This window comes from Asterias rubens, unplaced genomic scaffold, assembly GCF_902459465.1.
Source record: "Asterias rubens unplaced genomic scaffold, eAstRub1.3, whole genome shotgun sequence".
In the NCBI taxonomy this organism is placed as follows: Eukaryota; Metazoa; Echinodermata; class Asteroidea; order Forcipulatida; family Asteriidae; genus Asterias; species Asterias rubens.
The window spans coordinates 9,597-23,303 of NW_022985718.1; the positions used below are offsets into that span (position 1 = coordinate 9,597).

Sequence of the window (13,707 nt, forward strand, 5' to 3'; positions counted from 1 at the left end):
AAGCTTAATTAAGGATTATTAATTAACAATTTTAACATTTTTTACGATAAGAATTAAGCTTATGTTCTAAGCTTCAATTTGGTATAATAAACTCACTCTTCCGTATGATGGTTTAGGAGATTAGGCTGCCACAAAAACGTGTACAAACACTATGGGATTTAGGGAGAAACAAAGAATAATAATAAAAACAATAAAAATCTAGACGAAAACAATACCTGTTCCGACGGACGGTCGGAACAGCTAATAACTAGACATTAAGTGTTTGTGAACAAACACGAAGCTGTTCCGTGATGTTTTGCTTTGATTATGTGCTTCATTGCCCAAGGAATATATAACTGGAAAAAAAGTTTCAAAAAAGTTGTGTAGCTCTTGGTATTAGGTCACACTTCCCGGTTGACCCACAAGTAAAGGTCAAAATGGGCCCACAGCTACCAAAGACTAATCTGCAATGCCAAGGAGTCTATAACTGAAAAAGTTTAAGCAATCGGTTGTGAAGATCTTGATATATAGTCCCACTTCCGGTTGCCCAGAAGTAGAGGTCAACATAGGGTCACAGTTTTTCAAAGTTAATATTTATTGCCTTAGAGTCTATAACTGAAGTTTGAACATTGGCTTTGTACTTCTTGAGATATTGGCCCACTTCCGGTCGACCCGGAAGTAAAGGTCAACATGGGGTCAAATGTGTTTCAAACTAATCTTGAATGTCCAAGGAGTCTATAACTGAAAAAAGTTTGAAAATCGGTTGTATATTTCTTGAGATATGGTCCCACTTCCGGTTGACCCGGAAGTAGAGGTCAACTTGAGGTCACGGTTTGTCAAAAGTTATATTTTTATGCCTAAGGAGTTTATAACTGCAAAAAGTTTTATAATCTGTTGTATAGTTCTTGAGATATGGTCCCACTTCCGGCCGACCCGGAAGTAGGGGTCAACTTGAGGTCACGATTTTTCAAAATTAATCTCCAATCCCAAAGAGTCTTTAGCAACAAACAGTCTTAAAATCGGCTGTATACTTCTTGAGATATGGTGCTGCAAAGATTTTCTGATTGAATATGCAAATCAGGGTCATGTGGTTAATTAGTTACTAGTTGCCATTTTTCAAAAACAAATTAAAGATGCAAACATCACGACATCGTCTTCTCAGACTCTCCCCGAGAGTCCTCAACCCATACAGGTCGCAGTGTGTTGCAAGAGCCATAGAGATGTTTAAACATTACAATGAAAGTGACTGCACCCAATTCATGAAGTACTACGTTGTACCCATGATGCCAAGATTCTAATTGATTAATTAATTAATAGACGAACATTGATTGCTTTTATGGACTGAAACAAATCTTATTAGAATCAGTGTATTTTTCTACACATAATATGGTATTTAGGAAACTAACAAATAAATTATTTAGAAGTTATTGTGTTTTTGACCAGTTTAAAGTATAGATTTGAAGAGCCATTGTGTTTGTGCACAGACACAAAACGTGCATTACATGACGTCATGGTGACGTCGTCCAGAATTTTATGTCGGAAATCACATTAACAGGACCTGACTAGTGTATAGCTGAAAAAAGTTTCAGGATCGGCGGTCTACTTTTTGAGATATGGTGTTAACAAGGTTTGCTAATTAAATATTCATAAGCTTAATTGGGGATTATTAATTAACAATTTTAACATTTTTTACGATAAGAATTAAGCTTATGTTCTAAGCTTCAATTTGGTATAATAAACTCACTCTTTCGTATTATGGTTTAGGAGATTAGGCTGCCGCAAAAACGTGTACAAACACTATGGGATTTAGGGAGAAACAAAGAATAATAATAATAAAAACAATAAAAATCTAGACGAAAACAATACCTGTTCCGACGGACGGTCGGAACAGCTAAAAATAATAAAAATCTCGACGAAAACAATAGCTGTTCCGACTGGATCGGAACAGCTAATAATAAAAATCTCGACGAAAACAATAGCTGTTCCGACTGGATCGGAACAGCTAACAATAAAAATCTAGACGAAAACAATACCTGTTCCGACGGACGGTCGGAACAGCTAATAATAATAATAATAATAATAAAAATAATAAAAATCTCGACGAAAACAATAGCTGTTCCGACTGGATCGGAACAGCTAATAATAAAAATCTCGACGAAAACAATAGCTGTTCCGACTGGATCGGAACAGCTAATAAAAATAATAAAAATCTCGACGAAATCAATAGCTGTTCCGACTGGATCGGAACAGCTAATAATAAAAACAATAAAAATCTAGACGAAAACAATACCTGTTCCGACGGACGGTTCGGAACAGCTAATAAAAATCTAGACGAAAACAATACCTGTTCCGACGGACGGTCGGAACAGCTAATAATAATAAAAATAATAAAAATCTCGACGAAAACAATAGCTGTTCCGACTGGATCGGAACAGCTAATAAAAATAATAAAAATCTCGACGAAAACAATAGCTGTTCCGACTGGATCGGAACAGCTAATAAAAACAATAAAAATCTAGACGAAAACAATACCTGTTCCGACGGACGGTCGGAACAGCTAAAAATAATAAAAATCTCGACGAAAACAATAGCTGTTCCGACTGGATCGGAACAGCTAATAATAAAAATCTCGACGAAAACAATAGCTGTTCCGACTGGATCGGAACAGCTAAAAATAATAAAAATCTCGACGAAAACAATACCTGTTCCGACGGACAGTCGGAACAGCTAATAAAAATCTCGACGAAAACAATACCTGTTCCGACGGACAGTCGGAACAGCTAATAATAATAATAATAATAATAATAAAAATAATAAAAATCTCGACGAAAACAATACCTGTTCCGACGGACAGTCGGAACAGCTTATAATAATAAAAATAATAAAAATCTCGACAAAAACAATACCTGTTCCGACGGACAGTCGGAACAGCTAATAATAATAAAAAATAATAAAAATCTTGACGAAAACAATACCTGTTCCTACTGGATCGGAACAGCTAATAAAAATAATAAAAATCTCGACGAAAACAATACCTGTTCCGACGGACAGTCGGAACAGCTAATAAAAATCTAGACGAAAACAATACCTGTTCCGACGGACGGTCGGAACAGCTAAAAATAATAAAAATCTCGACGAAAACAATACCTGTTCCGACGGACAGTCGGAACAGCTAATAAAAATCTCGACGAAAACAATAGCTGTTCCGACTGGATCGGAACAGCTAAAAATAATAAAAATCTCGACGAAAACAATAGCTGTTCCGACTGGATCGGAACAGCTAATAATAATAATAATAAAAATAATAAAAATCTCGACGAAAACAATACCTGTTCCGACAGACAGTCGGAACAGCTAATAAAAATAATAAAAATCTTGACGAAAACAATAGCTGTTCCGACTGGATCGGAACAGCTAATAATAAAAGTCTCGACGAAAACAATAGCTGTTCCGACTGGATCGGAACAGCTAATAATAAAAATAATAAAAATCTCGACGAAAACAATAGCTGTTCCGACTGGATTGGAACAGCTAATAATAATAAAAATAATAAAAATCTCGACGAAAACAATAGCTGTTCCGACTGGATCGGAACAGCTAACTATGTAATGTAGGGACTACAGCACACAAATGGATTATAAGTATAAAATAAATATGTTAATTAAATATCAGAAATACACACAAAAAGTTCAGTAGATAGATTAGTAGTTTGTACTCAGTACTATTAAACTTAGACCCCTTTTAAAAGTTTAAAATGTAAAGTTCTGAGGACAACAAAATGGTCATGCATGAAAACTGCAGTTTAACATGTTAAAAGAGGGATGCTAATCACTGAAGACAGGAGGGCGCTCTTCATTTGTACCTACATTTTATTTAAAATGTTTGATCGATAATAAACGCCTTTTCATTTCAAATTTTTGTTGTTGTTGATAAACATGTTATTGGCAATCAAATAAATTAAGAAATAACAAAGTGCAAAGAACATTTTTTCGCTTGTGACAGGGCCTCTTGTCTTTTGTCTGTGTGTGAATGCATTTTTTTTCTGTTTCTGTTTGAATAAAAAAAATCGCTGAGTTTATGACACATTACGTTTTTGAGAGTTACAGTTACATTTTTGTTGTTGCCAAATTAGTCCTGTCTGACTGTACTGTCTGTGACTATACTGTAGAGTCTGACATGTCTGATCACGAGCCTCGAAGAATGACGTCAGACATTCAGGCTAAAGTTAATTATTGAGGGCGCCCTTTGGTAAGAGCTGAATTGTTTAGCTTTTTTAGTTTCGTGTCCTTATTGTTATTTGTTTGACGTTTCTACTATTGATGTCAATCTTTTTTTTAAACTGAACCAGATCTACACACCGATCTCAATGCACACAACAACATTTAAGGTAAATATGTTATAATACATAATGTCGCTTTTGACGCAGGTCAGAATCCAGGGTCGGGAGCGTTTTTTTTCCCCAAAACGGAAAAGTTTCCCACTTTTTCATTCGAAATAAAATAATATATAATATAGTATCTAATTTACCTGATTGATATATCCCTTTTTGTAAAAATGAGTGACAAAGTGGTGGCGTTAACGGAAAGTTATTCGTTCTTCGCTGTCACACTAGTTTATTATTAAAATAAATGAAATTATGAAAACTAAATCGGAGTTCGGTACTTCTACTCTAGAATCTAAAGGCATGATTGAAGGCTCACCACAGTCACGGGAGCCTTACAAAAAGGTAGGAGTTTGGGTGCTTTGCCTTTTGTATGTGAATTTTTTTTACAGTGTGTGTTTGTATAATTAAATGGCTTAAATAAATAGTAAAAAACAATTATTAACGTGCAAAAATAACTTGTTGGGACATTGGGGTGCCGGAACATGTAGGTTACCAGCCACAATATCGTACAACTCTGGATCTGGACATGCTGGATCAATACTGCAATCAATCTCCCATGTTGGGATGTACAGCTAGGTTACCATTTGTGTGATTGGTACCACACTCATTTCTTGCTTACATGTAGCAATAGGATTTTACCAAGCAGAATTTTCTGCTAAACAGCTTTATGAAATTGGGCCCTGGCGTTGGGTAATGAAAAGAATGTATGAGGGCCGCCTGGGCATGTAAATAATGGGACAAAGGAAAATACTGTATGGCCGTCTACTAAAACACCATCTACTTGCCAGGTAGAGTTTTTGTTCTTAGAGAACCGTCTTTCTTTATTCTACTACTACAGGTACCGCAGAGTAGATTTATCGAATGTTCGGGAGACTTCTCAGTTGTGAAACAAAATTGTGCTGCTATTTAACTAATACCTCGGCGGAAGTTATAGAAAATTTGCTGGGATTACTACTTACAGCTTAAATAGGATCTTAATTAACTGTCCGCGGTGTCAGTTCTTGAATTAGTCTCAACGTTTCGACTAACTTGCTCTACTGAAGAGAAAGAGAGAAGTAGACTTATTTATTATAGGGGTGCAGAGGCTTCAGTCAATCACGGTCTGATTGGTTCTCCTGAAAGGAGACCTGTGGTTGTTGGCTCAGATTGTGTGGGTTGCCCATTGTGTGAGTAAGCATAGCACCTGAGAGACTTTGTATACCCGGCATATGGCATCTTCTTTATAATGTGGACCATTTGTATGTCTGATATTTGGACCCTGATATTTTCTATTTTGTTTATTTATAAATTGTAATAAACTAAGAGGTACCTACAGCAAGATATCATACACAATTTTGACAGCCCATGCCTTTCAAATAAATCAAGGTAGAAGATTTTGAGTCCCTGATGCCAGTATTTTTGACAGACCTCAACAACCTGTTAGATAATTGAGGTATTTAAATGATCAAAAGTTTATATTTGCAGCCCTGGCATTTATTTAACTTTTGAATACGCAGGTGGTGGGGATGTTGATCAATAATTTAACAGAAACATGTGAGTTAACAAATTTTTAAGACATTCAATAAGTTCGAAAAAAAATACAATGAAAACACGTTTAAATAATAGTTATTTTGTGAAAATGATTGCTGCGATACTTGGTCAACTATCAGAGTAATCAGTTTTTCAAATCTCCAGCGATGTAATTTTTCCTAGGCTGTCATTTACTTCTGCACGACGAACATGAATTGTCTGATTCACATGTAAGTTGACCTTTGACACGAGACGTACCCCCTCAATTGTCTGCTTGTAGTCAGCCACCCTCAGTGTTTTACGGAACGCGCGATCAGCACATGTTTTTGTGCATGATCTTTTGTGCAAAATAATTCTGTAAAGAAAATAACCTTGGCATTTATTGACGTTCGACAATCCATCGGACAGCTCCAGACGAAAATCCAAAACGTCCTTCAGATGGTTTACAACGGAAATACTTTCTTCAGAACGCTAGTTTTTGGAAACTTAATCAACTTCCTTTCAGGTACGTTTGATGTGGATTGCGCGACAGGTAATAAAGTCTGAAACGTCATTTTGCAATTATGTCTGTCTATTTTCCGGAACGTCATGCAAATCTGTCATGTTTTGGCGATCGTCACTTGAAATCTGTCAAAAATAACGTTCGAAACTGACGTTTTTGACCTAAAAAAAAATGTGGACGCTTGACAAAGTTTTTATTTTTGATAGATATTAGGTATCAGAAGCTGCTATAAACAGAGAAATTACAGTAGTCTTGTGCCTGAAAAAAAATAATTGCAGACAATATTTGCTTTGTTTTTCTGTCAACCTTTTGCCCTCCTCTGTTGTCTGTCAGGCTTATATTTTCTGTGTGTGGTACACTGGTGTTTTGTTGATTTTTTACTGATTTTGTTTGAATATCAAGAATTACGGATTTATTTTAAACACATGTCATGACACGGCGAAACCAAGGGTGGGTTTTCCCATTATTTTCTCCCGACTCCGATGACCGATTGAGCCTAAATTTTCACAGGTTTGTTAGTTAGGTGTTCGGGCCACAGCCCGGAACACCTCTTATTTTTGTTCTTTTTTTTTCTTTCTTTTTCTTCATTACTTCTTCTTAGGTGTTGGGAGCAGAGCATACATGTAGCTCCGAACACCTTTTGTTATTGTTCGTTTTTTTTTCGTTTTTTTTTACTTACTTTTTCATCTTCTTCTCTCCGTCCCTTGTCCTCTAACAAAAGCACACTTTCAAAACTCGTATGAACTTGAAACTTTGCACATAGTTAGATATAATGCATTAGGAGTGGAATACTGTGTTGGTTACATCATGATGACGTCATCCATTCTTGAGTTATAAAAATTCAAAGTTCTTTATTTCAAAAAATCATAACTTTTGATCCACATGATGGATTCTTACAATCGATGCATCATCGGAAAGGTTGTTAAAAACTCCGTAAACGCCTCGCAGACATGACCCCATTTCGATCTTGTCTTCCGGTTCAAAATCGAGGTTGAAAATTCAAAAATTCATGTATAAAGAACTACGAAATTCCCCCATTGGTCGTATGTAAAGATTTTACACACACAACTATGACAACACGTGTAGCGTACACATACGTGTAGTGTATGCATGTGTTCATCCGGCCCCATATAGCGCGTGGTGTAGTTTCGGTATAGTCTGTTTTCAATCTATACTTCGATCTAACTTCTGATCTATATAGGGGATTCTTACAATCAACACATCATCGGAATCGTCATTAAAAACTCCGCAAACGCCCCGCAGACATGATCCCATTTTGACATTGTCTTCAAGTTCAAAAGTTAGTGTAAGCATTATGTACATTTTCTTGGCCTAAATGTTTATTTAACACAGCATACCCCTCGCAACTACATATGTAGCTTGTTCAGACTTTTTTACACGGTATGCCAGTGCGTGGTTTTCCATTGATAAGTTTTGACTGGCCAAAGGTCACTGTACTTAAAACGTAGAGCAATGGCGTACAGTGGTAACAAAGATCTTAGATTAGGCTCGTATTCAGTGCCTACATATCCCCCACTCGCCCTTCTCATTGCTGAATGATCAACATGGAACTAAAGGTGAAGTTTCGCTGAGATGGCCACCTTCTTCAGTGATTCATATGACTTTTATATATGTGAGAAAATAGAAGCAGAAAAAGACGAACATTCGTTATGTTTTGATCAAACACCAAGAAATAGAGGCTATTGGAGGGTGCTCGGACGGCGTCCCGGACGGCATAGTAGGTCCTAAACGACCATGATAAATCGGTAAGCTTTGTGTGAAAATCATTCCTTTTCAAAATAAGTATATATTTATTGCACAACTATGTTATAAACTTTATACATCATAAGTAGGTTTTAAGTTGTTCACTTAAAAAGCAGTAACTTGTGCAATTTCCTTACTTTGAATCGTTTCAATGACCTACCCCTCCCTCCCTCCCTCCCTCCCTTTGCTAGTCCTGAAGAGGGTGCAAAATAAATTCAATACAGTAATTGATAAAAAACAAATACGCCTTCACATTTGTTTGATTGATTTCCCTTTAATCGAACTTTGTTTAATTTTCTTGTTATTTTTGCTTTTTCAGAATACAGCAAATTCTGAAACATTCACCGGAATGGTCGTGGATCCAGTAACAGATTTCCACTCGTTGTGTTGTATTCCTTATTTCCTCGATGCACCCTACAGGGCAGGTAGAATTTGTACTAAACTCATTATGTTTTAGTCAACATTTGCGAGGGGCTCGGGTTTGCAGTTCCCATGATGAGGTTTTTGTTCTTCGAAATATTTAACTCAGAATAACTTGCATGGTTGTTTTAATAAATAATCAGAAAATATGATGATTATACCAAGTTCCATTTAGGTTATAGATCTTGTAATACTACCGTGAGTTACGCGGGTCCAAAACGCCATTTACAGGGGGAGTGGTCGATCAATGTCAAGTCTATGCTTCTCGGTGTTTGATCAAAACATGACCAATGTTCGTCTTTTTTTGCTGTTTTTTTCTCACATAATAAAACAGTCCCATGAATCACTGAAGTAGGTGGCCATCTCAGCAAAACTTTGTCTTCACTTCCACATTGACCACTAAGCCATCAGAAGGACATGAACAATTTGACACTGAAGATGGAGAGTACATTTAAACGCTGCGTTTTCACAGCGTTCTGCTATGCCCATAAGATATAGCTCTATGCATACATGTATGGCACAGAGTACAACTTGGCACCGCGCCAGCAATGAAAAACCGCGTGACTGCATCGCATACAATGTACACAACAAATCTGTACGCACAACCACTGGGGGAATTTCGTACTTCTTTATACATGAATTTTTGAATTTTCAACCTCGATTTTGAACCAGAAGACAAGATCAAAATGGGGTCATGTCTGCGAGGCGTTTACAGAGTTTTTAACGACCTTTCCGATGATGTATCGATTGTAAAAACCCATCATGTAGATCAAAAGTTATGATTTTTTTAAATAATAAACTGTGAATATTTATAACTAAAGAACGGATGACGTCATCATGACGTAACTTCAACGGTTTCTTCTTCTAATGAATATCTAACTATGTGTGAAGTTTCAAGTTCATACAAGTTTGGGAAAGGTGCTTTTGTTAGCGGACAAGGGACGCTGAGAAAAAGAAGAAGAAGAACTAGACTCAAGTTTTTGTCATAACAAAAACAAGGTGTTCGGCTTCCGGTAGTACAAAAATACACCCTGGTGGACAATTATTAAAAGAAAACCCATGAAATTAGGCCTTTTCAAAAAAAAAAATGACGAACGGAAAATTACAGATTAAAAAAATTTTTTGGGTGGGGGTGGGGGTTGTTGAGGTCTGTCAAAAATGCTGGCGTCAGGGACTCAAAATCTTCTACCTTGATTTATTTGAAAGGCATGGGCTGTCAAAACTGTGTATGATATCTTGCTAGGTACCTCTTAGTTTATTACAATTTATAAATAAACAAAATAGCTTTCACTTATGAAAATATCAGGGTTCGAATATCAGACTTGCAAATGGTCCACTTAATAAAGAAGATGCCATGTGCCACCACCTCGGCCTTGACGAGGGTAATGGTAGATTTTGTAATTTGGAAGCGTTGTCCCAATATCAGCCAAAACAATGTCGTCACGGGGACAGTATCTGTTGTTGGGTGATAGGAACCTGTTAGTTACGCGCGCCGCGGACAACAACATTTTGAGCCTCAAATTTTGGAGATATCGGTAAAAATATCTTATTTTTATTTAAATTTATTTTAGAACATACATGTACCTTGGTAAATGTACTGTACTCCTTGAGTTCTATCTAATCAAAATCAAAGCTAAATGCAATATACAAAGATCTCTAAAAATTTGCAAATTTGGCAGAACCTGTGCAGTAACACAGTAGACTGCAAATGGAGCACATCTTTGAAATTTAGGTCGGTGTAGCATAAACCATTCACCCTCGATCTCCGGAGGGACATGTAGTCAATCGTTGAAGCTTGTAAAGGTACCTTCATATAGAGCAAAACACCACCACCATTTCTGCACTTGTTGAAGGTATTGTAACCATCCACAGAGTATTGCTCAGGCGAAGTGTTTGGGGTTATCCATGACTCAGTTATTACAGTTAGTCTGTCTGATCGTTGTTGAGCCTCAGTTCCAGTTCATCAAGTTTATTGAGTACCGAACAAGCATTCGTCAACATAAACCGTGGGTGATTAGTTGCATTTCAATTGGTGAATGAAGGAGAAGGTGTTTGCTTCGGTAGTGTTTGAGTGCTGAAGGCATACAAGATGAACCAAAATGGTGTATGCCATGCCTGTTTCCTATTACAACTTGAGTCTGGTACTCAGGATTTCTTTGAAGTATGTCATGTGTACCTTTGTAGAATGCAGATAAACGTTTGCGCTTACTGGCATATTCCCCCCTGGATCTGAGTAAACTGTATAGTTTGAGAAGTTGATTCTGTTCTGGTTTAAGACGGTAAGCCTCGGTAATATTCTTGTTTCCGGATGGACCCGGGCTCGGAGCAACATCCATCAATATGGTGATGTCCATTGGGGGATCATTGCCACATAGATGCACATCATACATTATATGACCATGCTTTAATCATTTAACCAGTGGAAATCGGGAGGAACATTTTGGCGTGCAAGCTGATGTGAGTGATACAGTACATGTACATATTGTACATAGTTATACGGCTAAAAAACAAAACTTGGAACGTGCTCCACATAGACAACAGAGGGATTTGTCTGGCCTCCTGGTTGTTCTAATGTTAATGGTAGACGATGATGATCAGGCGAGGTGTAGCTTGTATCAGTAAGACGTATGTATAATATACTCACAGTCAAAGTTGCCATGATGCATCACCAGCTCTGTGCATACAGTGTAGTGCAAGTCTAAACAGGATTTACATGAGGTCCACACAACTTTATCAAGTTAAAATTTAGCCTTCCAAACGACAAAAAAACAACATAAAAAGGCTGCACACAGATGGGCAAAACACTGGAGATAGGCAACGGATGACTGAAAGAAACAGAGATTTTTAAGGATTGATGTTGCACTTGCTCTTGATCCGTACCATGACATCGTTCAGGTATTGTTAGATCTTTCTTCCGCGTTTGACACCATTAACTACGATATTCTCACTAGGCAACTGTGCTCCCGTTTTGGTATTCGGGAACAGTTTTAATAAGCTGGGTAAAGTCGTACCTAACAAATCTTACCCAGCGTGTGTGTATTGGATCGTTGGTGTCAGACGAGGCCCAGTTGAAATTTGGCATTCCACGGGTCAACATTGGGACCTGTCCTTTTTCCCTACATATGGTGCTTTTTGAAGACATTATTGACCGCCGTGATCTCAGTAGTGTCATGTAGTGTCATGTACGCTGATGACACCCAGCTGTACATTGCCTGTTGAGGCATGTGTTGACGAGATTAGACGTTGAATGCAATTCAATTTGCTTGCACTCAACGACAGTAAAACGGAGGTAGTTTGGTTCTCGTCAAAGTTTAATACTGTGTCCGATGGTGCTGCCGCGGTCAGTGTGCGGGTGGGTGATGTTCACGTACACGCTTCAGGGTCATTCCGTGTCAAATCGCCCCAAAAAGGGGACAATTTTATACCCTACCCTCTTCAAATTTGCTCAAATTTGGTTTATGGGGTGATTGTGGCTCAACAAGCTCAAATTTCAAATTTTAGCTCTATCCGATAAACGGTTTTCGTGCTATGGCATGCTCTTTCTTGTTGATTTCGGTCAAAACACGCCTGACCTCTGACATTCAAACGACCATTTGCATTTAAGCTTTCCAAATCTGCCATTACTTTTTTTGTAGGAACATACAGTTTTAGTAACCTTTTGATCTTTACTTTGACCTTGGATTTGACCTTGTGGATCACGTGATCTGGAGATGAACTTTGGTGAAAATTTAATCCCATATATGTTTTCTCCACAATATAAAAAAAATTAGAGATAATAGTTTTGGCTTGCTTCCAAACTCCGCTCAAAGTAGCCTACTTGCCTATTCCTATGCAAAGTAATATACATTACATACATGTCCATACGTATGTATATCATGATGTTGCTAGATGACTCTGCTGTGACCATGGAGCACCATGTAGCAAATATGTGTAAGTCTGTTTCATTTGCTTTATGGAAGATTGTGAATGTTAAAAAAATATTGGATTTCTCAACTGAGAAACTTTTTCATGCTTTTGTTACCTCAAAGTTGCACTATTGCAATAGTCTGCTGTTTGGGCTTCATTCAAATCAACTGAAAAAATTACGACCCGTTCAAAATTCTGCTACTCGACTGATAACTGGAACCAGATTTCGGGAGAGTTACTCCAGTACTTCGGGATCTGCATTGGTTGCCAGTTGAACAGCGGATTCGATTCAAAATCCTTGCCATTACATAGGCCTATAGGATAATTGAGAATGTCAATGTGCCGATCTACCTCATTGACCTGGTTGGTCTCCGCGTTCCGCAGAGATCAACTAGGCAGAGTAGTGAGATTCGGCTGGAGCCTCCACCTGTGAATTCTTCGATGACTATAGTTGGTAATTGTGCTTAGATGAACAGATGAACTCCATGAAGATAGAGAATGGGGGAAAGGACATGTTGTGATCCTTCTTGTGTTTAGACCCCCTCGGAATCCGTCAAATCGGTGTTGGGTAGATTTGGATGATTAGCTAGAGTTTGACTGGGCTAGGTAGTGGTTCCAAGTTGGGCATGGATGAGTAACTGGCGTGGAACTCAGCTTGTTGCAAGACATAATTGCTGGTGCGTTTAGCAACATCTTGCCGTCTAAACGATACGCTGTTTTTGCTACTAGGCACTCTTCTGTATTGTTCGGCTGTCTCCAAAGATATCAGCCTCTGCCATAGCTGCCGCCGCCTCTCTATGAAGACTCATACATGTAGCTCCCAAATCTGCATCCAATTTTGCTTTTTCTAGTCTCATTTTGCATCTCTTTCAGCACTCTCTACTTTTAACCTTGTTTCTCTTTCGGCAAACGATGCACGGATGTGTGCTGCCTCTGCCCCTGCTCAGGCCTTAGTCGCTTCACTTGTAGCTGATGAAGATGAGTGTACATGTATGAATGTGTGGTCTTCGAACTGGTCTGGGACGCACGGTCATCATGTTTGGTGGTATTCATGATGATAATTCACAGTAGAGCTGTGCCTTTATCCACTGCCGTAGTAGTGGTAACGTCAACTGTTGTACGTCTTTTCACTGTACTGTCCTCATCGAGGTGTTTCTAACCAAATTTAGGCAGCCAGCCAAACTCCATTAAATATCAACATGAGGAATGACGTCAGTGAACAAGGAGTGAAACTGTAATACAA

The 13,707-nt window shown here is 38.0% G+C and overlaps 1 protein-coding gene across 2 annotated transcripts in view; it reads left to right on the forward strand.

The window, feature by feature from the left end:
- Positions 1-4,228: 4,228 nt before the first annotated feature.
- Positions 4,229-13,707, forward strand: part of LOC117306342 (calcium channel flower homolog) — an 88,312-nt gene continuing 78,833 nt past the window's right edge. Inside the window, exons 1-2 of one of the 2 annotated variants that reach the window (XM_033790946.1) lie at positions 4,229-4,366; positions 4,653-4,705. The gene's annotated coding sequence lies outside the window, so the exon portion shown is untranslated. The remainder of the gene's footprint in view (positions 4,367-4,652; positions 4,706-13,707) is intronic. The other variant, XM_033790945.1, reaches the window with a different exon arrangement.